Consider the following 13,209-nt stretch of genomic DNA (forward strand, 5'->3'; position numbering starts at 1 on the left):
GGACGGGGGTTAACGAAAAGGGGTAATGTTTATAATGTTTTTTTTTTTTAAAAAGATGGTGTTATACCCCTTCATCTCATTTTTCCCCTAATTTTTTTTTTTTTAAAGTATCATTTATGCTCTTACATACTCGGCATAGACAATGTTTCAGACCGACGTCCTTCTTTTCGATGTCGTGTTCATGCCCAAAGGTAGACAGAGAGACGGTGCAGATCCGTAGGGGCTTGTCAGTGGATTCACAGGAGCACTCCACTACTCCGGATGTGCTACTTATGATTATATTCTTTTGTGTATATATTGGGCAGCCATTTTGGTCCCCGTCCTTCCGTCCTTAAAGATAACCGAGGGTTATGTCAAAGTATTTGGTTTTGTCAGTTGGGCTATACCGCAGAAGATGGCATGTGCACCAAAATTACCTCAAGTCATGGCTAATGACCAATCTTTGGGAAAACCATGGTCCCCGTAAAGCAAAATGGCGAAGGCTAAAGGTCGGGTAGCCGTCCATTCGATAAGTCTCAACTCCCTCGGACGTTCCACAAATCCACTTGGGCTCCCAAACCTTTTCGTATAACTCTCTAAAAGGTATGATTGGACCATGGGCCCAATTGGCATAGATTAAGGAAAGCATTTTATAGATTTACGAGTAGGTGGGTTTTTTGGGATTAAGCCATTTTGATCGGATTTCTTTCTTCTTTTCAATCCCCGGCCAGTCAACACATCCCCGAACTCCTCTAAGGTAGGTGTCATCTCGACATCATTCCCAAATCGAAAACCATTCTATCTCTGGCCCCAAACTCCTGACTACTTCTATCAATTCCTTGCAACCCGTCACAGTCATAATGGATGTCAAATTTCCTAAATGACAAGAAATACCCTTTTTCTCATCCGAGACATTTGGCCCCACCAAATACGTACCAACTGTGGTGTAGTCAAAATCATGTCAAAAATCAAGTTAATCGACATCTACAAAGTAGAATCTAAGGTTAATTTGAACCCCCCCCCCCCAATAGGCAATAGTTTAACTCATAGTCACATTACATATTTTCAAATAGCACATAATATAAGATGCGATGTTTTTTGGATCATAGACCGTACTTGACACGGGATAGTCTTCCTATCGAGTTTGGATACGTCTGACACGGGGTAGTCTTCCTATCGGGTTTGGATACGTCTAAAATATCCAAACCACCCATTTTACTTCATCTTTGGATTTGGCTTAGCTCTAACCTAGGCTTATGCAAGAGTGGGCTTTTCGAATTGACATTGGACCCGAGCGACCATTTCGGTGAAATTGCCGTCGGGTGACCGCACACCAACTTAACATTCAACGTGTTCACAGTGGTGTTTCGTTTTAGTGAAGGTGACCGCGATCCCGCGTGTCCCCTTTGAAATCATGCTTTTTGCCAAGAGTGGCGGATTTTATAAATGCATGACAATTTATGTTTTGCAAGAAAGTAAACAATTAAGCAAATAATCACTATTATATCAAATTATATTAAAACACTTATGGTTAGAACCTAGAAAATCCCCAGCAGAGTCGCCATCTGTTACGGTTCACTTTTAGGCGGGTGCATAAAAGCTACTAAGAGGTTGTTGGTGCTCTAATTGGATTTCAATATTTTAGAGTCGCCACCTAATTTATTAAAGGAAAACTAGGAAAACCGGGTTAAAAGGATTTATCAAACAAGAGAAAAATCCTTTTTGACCAAAGTTCGAGGTAAGGGTCCTGATGATCCCTTAGGGAAGGTTTTATACACCCTAGTATTAAAGATCCATAGAATACGGTTGACCTACGAGCTTTAATGTGTGATTTTTGTAATTATTTGCTTAAAAATGTTTAAGTTTCCGTAAACTTGACATTTATTCATATCATAAATTCAAGGAAAAATTTGGCAAAAAGGTCCCCTTAGAGAAAGGGGTTTTGGGTTTAAAAATCCACGCAAGTGTTCAACTAACTTTATTGTCGGACTAAGACACACTCAGGATTTCCCCCGAGTAGAGTCACTACTGTTTTAGTCCTAATAAAATGGGTTTAGTACTTACTGATTTTATTATACGTACATAGAAAAATATAAAGTATATCTCGGATTTTATACATATGTATAAAAGAAAATGCAAGTTTTATTATCCAAGTCTGATTTTTATCATTGAAGCCCGTAAATTCAAGTTATATTCCAAGTCCAGATCTGCGTTATTTCTTAAACTGGCTCAAATGGATTTTTCTTTTGTTCTTTCGGTCCAATGGATTTTGGGCTTCTAGGTCCAAATCAATTCTCAATTTCCTCCAAATTGGCATAAGCCCGTAATCAATTTTCAGTTCCTCAAATCTTCCACATCGGCCTAAGTCCAAAAATTGCTCTTTGGCATACAAAAAATACAAGTTTTGAAGCTAATTCTTTTCCCAAACTTTGTTTTCAGTTTTGAGGTGGATTTATCAAACAGTTTTGTCATTTTTAAATCACGAATTTCAGGGCCAAAAAACTTGTTACTTATTAGTTTGAAGCTCCATTTTATGTTGATCCAATTTTATACTTAGTCAAAATCCCCATTTTTATCATTTACAGCTGATCGTGTCCTTAAACCAATTTCAGAACTTAAATATCAAGTAAAATTCTCTTCTTTTTTTCTTTTTGTGCCAAGTTAACCGTGTTCAAAAAATGGTTTTTGGGTCGACTTTAGTAAAAATATTAAAACTTCAAGTTCCAAAGAGATCCACATGGTTCAATATTTTGTGTGTTTTACAAATACGTGCATATATACAAAAATGAATACGAAGTTATAGAGTTGGTCAGTGGGTCACCTAAGCCCACTGCTGGCTATTTTCACCCATAGCTGGCCTTCTGCTACAATTTTCACCATGGTCGGGCCTCCTCAAATAAATATTAGCTTCCCTTACGTTATCTCATACGGACTAATGAAACAATGAGAGTGGGCACTGTGCCCAATTGGTTTGTGAGGGTAGTGGCCCAAATGGCCCGCGACAAATTTCTTATGCAACACAAAGTTTATAGAATTAGAAGATGCACTTTAGACGTTTGCTTAATATAACTAGATCACAATTTATAATCATACTTTGTATCTCAACAATATGTTTAAGCACACAGTAAATATATAAAAGAGAAAGAATCAACCTGGTCTCCAGATTACACAAGTGAGACAATTTACCCTAATAAGCCAAGATGAAAAACAGCAATGGCCAAAATTGTGGCCTAAATAGAGTTAAATGGTAAATAGAATAAAGTCGTGCCCAATAACTTGCTATAGAGAGAAACAAGCCTTAATTGAAACACTCAAAATGTAGGGCCTTATAATTGTGAGTCCACTTAGATGATATACTATAGTTATGTCAAGTATTCAAACTCATATATCCTACAAGTATACAGAACTGTCATGCCTTGTATATATGATCATCCTCATATCTAACTTCATCTTTTAACAAAAATCAACATTTTAATTTAGAGACAAATCCCAATTTTACTTGGCATATCATCACACCACAGGGGGACACAAGAACAATTCTTAAGTCGTAACAGAGATGATATACTCTTTAATATACAAACCTTCATATACCCAAGGCATACAGAGCTGTGTATTCTGGATACACCTGAGTATATCTCATGCATGTTCAAGTATAGATTCTTAACTAGGCATGAATAATACACATAATTCTAACTTACAACACATGCTCATACAGCTGGCACTCCATGAAAGGGATGTATTACTTAATAGGACATCACAGAGAATCCTGATAGGAATAATGAGCATCATATATTTATAGAGAACAGCCAAAACAGTCAAGGAAAGGGGAGGGATAAAACATAGCATGCTAGGACCTATGACACCATTCTAGGTAAGGCATGTGTAGCAGATTCATATAGCATTTTTTTCATAAGATCATTTACAAGCTAGAGAGTAAGAAGTTTGTTCTAATGGAGCAAGATGTATGCATGTTTAATACTGATGAAGCTGAAACAAAGACCATATGTGATAACAAGTTCAGATCCTCAAAATGGGACAAGCAGAGAAGGCTTACAGGCATATAATGCAAGCAAATTGTCATGAACCTTATATAAACATGATCAAATACTGTAGGCATGTGAATCACACTTAGACAATCATTGTGGCATACATTTAACTCACATAGGATCTTCATCAACTAAACATAGATAGACAAGCCATTAAGCAAACAAGTGATAAGTCATTTTTGACATGGAATTTAAAACAAGGGTCCAGTCTAGATGGCTCAAAGATTTATCAACATTTTTTGAACTCACATCAGTCATACACACTCCATACTAGTCATGAGATATCTCAAACCTCTCAATCATCACTAAACCACATACAACAAACTGCTACTACATCAATATATCACTTATTAGGCACAGGCAAACACCACTTGCAGTAAGGTATTTAAAAATATGAATAAGCATGGATTTCAGAAAGAAAAAAAAAAACATGATTTAGATCTACTGCATTTTGTCATATCAAGAAACTGATTCATCAAAAAAAAAAAAAAACAGGGAACACCATCATACAAAGTTTGAGCTGAGTGCACATTAGACCAGAACAATAAATAAAAAAGACAAACAACACATCCATTAACTACCTATCCACATGCCGGCATTTTGATTAAACAGGTTTTGGACTAACACTGCCGCATAGAAACAGGTCCTAGGGACTCCTCAAGCATGTTTAAACTTATCAAAGGAAAACACATAATCCCTCAACAGGCCTGATATGCAATCAACTTGACCAACAAACTATGTCTATGCTAATCAATCCACATGCTGAATCTTGATTAAAAAAATAAAAAATAAAAATAAAAACCTTAAACTAACTAACAACACATAAACAAAAGAATTAAGTGCTTTTAAACATGATTAAGCTTGTCAAATAAAATTACACTCCCTATAACAGAACTAGTACTTAACACGTATGCCTACATAAACTAACAAAGATTATCGATAGTTTACATAATCAAGCTTTAAACAATAAACCAATCAATAGGGCTATAGACTACACATAACTAAATCATATACTCAAAGCAGACTAATGTATACTTCTCATATAGACAGCAGGATTTAAGACTAACAACATCTAACTAGGCAACATAACTACAAACTAAATCCACATATCTAACCAAAGTAACAATAATAAAATATGCTAATCACGTAATCAACAAAAACAGAAACTAAGCATACAATTAATACTTAAACAGTACCAAATGCTACAAAAAATAAAAAGGAAATAAGGTTACCTTTCTTAGGTGCAGCCTTGGATGAGAATGGACTTGAAGATTCTTCTTCTCCACCCAAATTGCTCAGCCACACACCCAAAAAACAAAAGACAAAATTTTAAAACTTAAACTTACTCAAAAAATTAAAGGTCTCAAGCAAAATTGCTAAAACCCTAGGTATTTCGAGTTTTTTATGTGAATATTCGATATCTGTTTTTTAGTGTGAAGGATTGGGGTCCTTTATATAGAACGCCAAAAATCCCCAAAACCTAGGGTTTTTAGATGTGGGACTTTGCAAACTCTCAGAATTGCTTGCCCTCAAAACCTATTCAATGGTTGAGATTAACAACAAATAACAACCAATGGTCAGATTTGACCAAGAAATGGTCAATTCGTGGGGTTCTTCAAGAACCAATAGAAATTAGGAATTCAAAATCTAATACAACCAAAACCAATTAATTATTTCAGATATATAGCCGTTGTATTGCAGAAAAAGTAGAAGAAAGAGGGTGGTAATACCGTGTTTGGGATCGGTCTTGGTGGTTTTGGTTGAGAAATGGCAAAGCAATAAATGTTCTTGCCATGTTCAACCACACAATAGCCACAACACCGACGTGGGCCCTCGAATTTGCCATTTCTAGCAAGGCGTGACGTCGAGGAGAGAGAGGATTGGGCTAGGCAGCGCTAAGGTTTAGTATGCCCTTGAGAGAGTAAGTTTGAAGGGGTCGTTTGGCCTCTAATAAGAAATGGGTTATTACCCCTTATTTTAAGTCTTGGGCCGGGTTAGTCCTCCACTGGACTGGGTCTGGCCGAGAATTAAAGTGAGAATAAAAGGGGCTGGCCCATATACATGTATATACACGTGATATACATGTATACACATGTATATCCGTGTATATATGTGTATATACTCAAGATTTTGGCACTTATTTTAACAAATGACCATAATTAAGAAAAGATTAATTTATTTAATCCCTTAATCATGGTCAACTTAAGATTAATTAACCAAATAATCATGGCTAATTAAGCAGAGGGACTTTAATTGTGAACGTAGCCTCAAATTGACCTTGACCTATGAAATAGGTAGTTTCAATTGTGGCCATATTCGGCTTAATTAAACAAATAAAAGCTAATTGCATTTATGACCTAATTGAACTTCAACCATGAATTTGGTTGTTTCAATCAAGGCCAAAATTAAACTTAATTAAACAACTAAGGGCTAGTTTTTGCAGTAATGGCCTTAATTGGCTTAAAACAGAGAATTGGTTTTCAATTAAGGCCAAAAATTATAATAATTGATCATTTCAATTATAGCCACTACTAGTCTCATAACCAGCAATTTATGGAATAAACCATAATTAAATACCCAATTAATTATGATAAATGCTAAATTAAGAATTGAGGGGTAAAATGATTAATTCATTTAATTAATCAAATCCTTTGAATTAAATAGGGTAAAATATTTACCAATTGATTTCTGATAATTCAAACAATAAAATAAATAATTATTTTAAACTATTTCCTTGATTAAATTTAGCAAATATATCATAATTGTTGCAAATTAATTTCCAAATGATTTATAACATTATAGAAATTATTTTACCAAATAAGAATGGTAACATATTAGCTAAATAATTTTATAAAATCATTTTGACTTTCAAAAATACATATTTCACTCCATTTAATATTCAAGGACTCTAGGTAATTAAAATAAATTATGGGAGGTCAAAAATTAGGTGTCAACACAGAGGTTGTTATTGGTTCCAGTTCCCATCATCACGAGTGACCTCGAGGCTTTCTGGTAGAGATTCCAGGGTGAGTCATTTTCCAAATCCGCAGCCTGGAGACTCTTTTTTACATACCTGTCCTTTCTTATTCCGAGACAGTATTATTAGACTTTGGGATTCATGTTTCCTAATTAGACTATGTATTTATTAGTGGTGGCTCTTGTGCTAGTTTCAGACCAGATGTTGGGGTTATTATGTATTAGTACTTCCGCACTATTTATATATTTATGAGTTCATACTGTTATTTATCTCTGTTTACTTCCGCATGTTTGAAATGATAAATGAAACTATTTTAATCTTAAGGGAAGGGTTCACCACCAGGAGGGATAGTGTGGGTGCCTACACGATTTATGAGTTGGGTCGTGACACATTCCAAGGGAATAGACTAGTATACCACATTAGGTCCGAACTAGTACTTCCTCTGTTTCAATTTATATGGCGTGGTTTGGAGTACTAGGGTTAAACTAACAGATGTTAGGTGTGAATTCAGACATAGAATCTGTAATTTCTTTAAAATAAAATTTACATATTTAGAAACTACAAAAAAAAAGTATAAGACACAATAATTATGAATTAAAGATATTTAGATAATATTCAATCATGATAAACAAAAAAATATCATTTGACTCTCCAAATCGTAACTATGACAAACAAATTGAAATGAAGGGAGTATAATACATCACGTGTCACTTATTCTTGCACTTTACCTTTCAAAGAATATATTTACTTGGCTTAATACATAACCAGTCCCTTAAATTTGCCAGGATATTTCGTTTAGATATTCGAATTAACTTGTTTTAATTGAACACTTAAACTCCAAATAAAATGTTTGAATTAAACACTATCGGCTCAAATTTTAGAAAGTTTTTTGCGTGTCTTCTCATTCGTCTATTAGGTAGTTAAGTTACTTAAAATATATCATCTCCTTTAATTATACGCATTTGCCTCAATAAGTCGTAAAGCCCAGGCATTTTCTACTTGAGGTTGATACGTATAGTTAAAAGATTTGACATATTTTATGTGGTTAACTTAACTATCTACTAGACAAATGAAAGCACACACATTTTTTTCAAAATTTGAATTGAAAGTGACTAATTGGAACACTCATTAGGAGTTGAGGTGTTTAATTGGAATATGACTTAGTTCGAGTATCTAAATGAAATATGCTGTAAAAAGCTAACTATGTATTAAGTCTATTTACTTCTGTTTCATTATTTGCTTAAGTCGACTAACTCTTTCATTTTCGTGCAATCAACTAGAAAGATAAAAAGACTGACTTTGTACTTTCAAAGACAAGCTGCCAACATAAGAAAAAGTAACAAGAAAATCTGCCAATATGGCTTATATAATAAATTTAGAAGGCCCATGAAGTGCACCTGCTCCCTTTGACAAGTCCTGGCCATCCCAAATGCACTATTTCTAACTCCATTTTTTAAATGCTGAGGATGTACTTAGACGGTTCTTTTCCTAAAATTTCACAACGGAAAATCGAAACTAACATATACATGAAGATACTAGCGGTCCGGCAACAAAGTGGCACAAAATAGATTCTTAGAAACGTGAATTTGTATGAAAAAATATACATTTTTTTGGTAACTATAATGCTTCATGAATTCTGTGTGTGTATATATATATATATATTTCATCTCATTTATATATAGTTGGTTAATAGTTTTTCATATGCACATATATATTCGAAAAATAAATGTACAAATTTAAATATACCAAAAGCCGGCATTGTCACCCAATCTTACGACCTTCCATGAATAAAGTCAAAAAGCATACTCTCCGCTCAACTCTATCTCAGTTCTTCCACTGAATGAAAGTATAATTAAGTACGTAATCAAAGTAAGATATAATTAAGGAAGAAGGTCCACATATACCCATGTACTATTCAAAATTACTGGATCTCTTATTTTCACTAAGATCTTGGAGCTTGATATCTTCCTCTGATGACCACGGTGCATTAGTGTTACCACTTACAAGGAGCTTTTCTGTCTCTCCTCACCTAACTAAATTGAACTTAGATACTGACAACTTAAATTCAACAAAGAAATATTTATATTCTCGCATTGGATAAACTAATTTCATAAGATTTGTTTTCATCTGAAATCCACAGAATCAAAGAGAAAAGATTGAATAATCGAAGATCTCCTTTTTCATTAAAATTTTGTATTTAAATGTTACTTACCTATGCCCTTAATTTTCCTCCTGAATTACTTACTTAGGGAAGTTAGCTGTTAGTTGAATTAGAATAACTACGGTTAGAGAATATATAGAAGAGCTTAGATTTTTCGAAGTTGGAATAACAACGAATTCTTGAAATATAAACATAAAGCTGTGAAGTAGAGAAAGATAGATTAATATCGAATATTCTAATTAAGGTACAATGGCAAATCCGACAGAGTGCATAAGCTGATTGCATGTAAGTTTCTAATATTAATTATCAGCTGATCTCATGCTCCAATAGTCAAGAAAAGCAGGCGGCCGACTTGTGTTTGTTAGACAAGTGAAATTCAGGCAATGGAGGATTTGACTGCAGATTGTGCATGGTAGGATGCACCACCAGTAGTGCAACTCAATGACTTAATCAGTGATCACAATATCCCTTTCCCTTTTCCTCTACTATAATCACTAATATTTCCTCCAACTTTGGATGAAGAAGCAACTTTACGATTTTGTCGATTTTTAAGGTCCTTCAATTCCATCTCAGTTGGACATGCCAAGAACTTTCCCCTTGAGAAGGAAAATGATGATCTGCGACGTTTCTTCATGACCTCGTTTTGAACATCATTTGGATTTCCGTAAGGAATGAGTTTGCCGCAGAAAAGGATGTTTTCAGGAGGAATTGCATTATTCTTGTTACTAGTGAATTCAAACACCCCTTCATCTGGAGAGTAAGATGATGACGTAGAGCTTGATGAAGTACTGCTCTCCGAGTCATAATACTTTTCCCATTCTTCAGAATCAATATCATTTATGGAAAGATCAGATAGCGAAAGACTATCTTCTTCTTCATCTTCTTGAATCCATAAACCCTTCTTTCTTGATTCAATCCCAATGGTTTTTTTCATTATTGGTTCTAATTGGTACCACTGCCGATTCAAAATAAATTAACAAGTAGTATAAACTTTGCGTATTTAATCTCTAAAAAGTAGTCAGCAAAGAGGAATAGGTTTAAATCCTAGAGTTGTAGCCAAATGCTATATAAGAAAGAGGATGTTCAAACTTCTGAGGGGAAGTTTGGTTAATGCGTATTTGGCTTGTAGAGGGCCATAAAGGAACAAAGAGAGGTTTGACTAATTGAAGAATCATCTTCTAGAATACAAGGCAAAAAAGTAAATATTGGGGGAGAGAGAAAGAGAGATAATTTTAATCTTCTATATAACAGTAACATAAGCCAAAGTCCAAGGTTTAAGTGGGGATTAGGTGTTCAATGCAGCGACTACAGGTCTTTGGTTGTATGGCCAGCGTTGAAGCTATGTTTGAGTTCAAGAAATTTCACCGAGGGTAAAATTTTTCCATATGTACATATCACAAGTATCGGTTTGTTTTTCAAAGACTTGTGTTCCAACACGTTGAGGTAGGGGTGGGCAAGGTAATTTGAAACTTCGGTAATTTCAATGTTCGGTTTTTAAAAGTACTATATCATTACCATACCCAATTAATTCAGTATGGTTCGGTATTTTTAAGTTCAGTTTTGGTATTTTACGGTGTGGTAAATCAGTAATAATAGTTTGTTTGACTTCGACTTACATATACTGATATAACAGATAATTATGACTTCGACTATTCAAGAAATTTCTCAATTATGTCATACTAACACCTTATACATAAATATTCAAAAGAAAGTACATGCAATTCCCTACGTTAATCAATAACCCAAAAAGAGCATTTCAGTCAATTATCATACTAACACCTTACTCATGTAAAATATTCAAAAGAAAAACAAGCAATTCCGACGTCTAAACAATTAGTTTTGTACTAATTCTGGTTTATATAGTTGTTAGTATTATAATAATACATATAAATTATATATATAACTATATACTTTGGGACGGTATTCAAAATTTTAGTATTTTATTTATAAATACCGAATACCATACCAAATACCTTCTTCTTCTTTTTTTAAATGCAACCAAATACCATAATACCGAAACCGCGGATATCAAAAATTTCGATTTTGGTATGGTAATCGCCAATCGGTATCTACCGTACCCCACCCCTACGTTGAGGGAAGATAACTTATTCAAGTGTAAACGGTTTGTCAAGCAGAAAAATAGGGTGGAAGGTTCGATATGTGAAGCCTATCTTGCTAATTAGGAAACAACTCATTTATGTTCTTACTACTTCGAAAGGTCATGTGTCGTGTTTGAGAAATAGACCCAATTGGCACGATGATGAAGGTGTGGATGATTTGTTTCCCCCTGATATCCTTCTTCAATAAACCAGGTAAGGGTTCTAAAAATGTGCAAGAAGAACTCTTACTGAAATGGAGAAAAAATCTACAGCGACATTTCTCTTGCTGAATGCCCGGAAGCTTAACCATTTTTTAGTAAGTTGTTATTGATTTATACTAAAAATACATTTACAAAGGCGCTGCGACTAACTCAATCTTCATTGTGCTGGACAATTACTTCATGAGTCAATTTGTCCATGATCAAGTATATCCAACATTTTCATTGTGGTTTAAAAACTACGTAAGTGTTACACTATCTTTCTAAAGTTAACATAATTACAAAGTATGCACATTCTACTATTAACTTTCTATTTTTAACGAAATATAGGTCTATAATTCAGAAAATATCTTTCTCCAATTTTTGAAGGATGTAGCTTGGGGACCTTGTAACGTCAAGACGATGTCCAAATATCACTAGATGGTTTTAAATTTCATACCGAAAGTGCTCTAAGACTAAGAAAAATAATAACAACGAGGTATGGATTAAAGGTGGAGATGAAATTCGGTTGGAGATGTTGATTATTATGGTGTACTCTAAGAGATTTTAGCTATGAGGTATTCTTGTTGGCCATATAAAAGAATAGTACTTTACCGATGCAAATGGTTTTATCCATCCCCAAGAGGTAGAAGGGAAGTCAAACAATATAACATTGTTGAAGTTAAGCACATAAGGGAGTATAAGATTTATGACCTTTTATTGTTGCACTCCTTCTTTGTTGTGTACAGACAATTCTGATTGGTGGGTGATAATTAAAATCAAGCATGTGGATTGGGCAGAAGTTGAGAATGTGTTGGATCTTGTGGACTAGAACGACATATCAAGTGTTCACCAAACAAAGAACGTTGAGTTAGAAAATGACTTGGAGCATCTTAAACACACATTAGAAGAAATTAATAGAAAGGAAGTAGAATCCATAGCAAATAAGGAGGTGGATAGATCAACTGACGGAAATGAAACGACTGAAGAGGAAGAATGGATAGATGAGGAAGATAGGGACGAGGATGTCAGTTTTATATACTTAGATATACTTTTATACTTTTTTCTTGTTTTATATTACACTTTTATACTTAGATATATTTCTATGTAGATGACAGGTGATGATGGTCAAGATAGGGGTAGGGGTAAGTGTTATATCCCGTACTTTTGAACGTCGGGTTATTTGCCGAGGTGGGGCCCACATGTCGAGATATTTTTGGAACATCTGAGAAGTCAGATGAATTATATATGTAAAGTTAAACACAACTCATGAAGGACCCTTGGGTCAAATCAAAGTGGAAACCCTCCAAACGAATATTCTTAAGAAAACGTTTTCAGTGACCTGACTTCGAGGGGAAAAAACGGCATTATAAGTTTGGAATTTGGAAACATACCGAGAAATAGAAGTTGTATATAATTGAATTAGCTTTCCAACCATAGGTCGTGGGTTCCCAGGCGATATCTGTACAAGGAGATATGAACGTTTTAAGGTCGAAAGGTCAGTGGGCTAGGCCCAACTCGTGACCAACCGGATTGGCCCAAAAATGGAAAGAAAAATTTAGGGCCCAATAGTGAGGGTGGCCGGCCATAATGGCCCAACCCATGGGTTTTGATTAATTTGTCATGTGATAAATAAGGTAGAAAGGATCATTTATCCATTAGAAACATCAAGAACAAAAACAAGAACAAGAATAGCCACAAAAGAAGGCCATTCGGCCTTGGTGTGCAAATTTTTGCCCATAAAAATCTT

This window comes from Lycium ferocissimum, chromosome 6 (assembly GCF_029784015.1).
Source record: "Lycium ferocissimum isolate CSIRO_LF1 chromosome 6, AGI_CSIRO_Lferr_CH_V1, whole genome shotgun sequence".
In the NCBI taxonomy this organism is placed as follows: Eukaryota; Viridiplantae; Streptophyta; class Magnoliopsida; order Solanales; family Solanaceae; genus Lycium; species Lycium ferocissimum.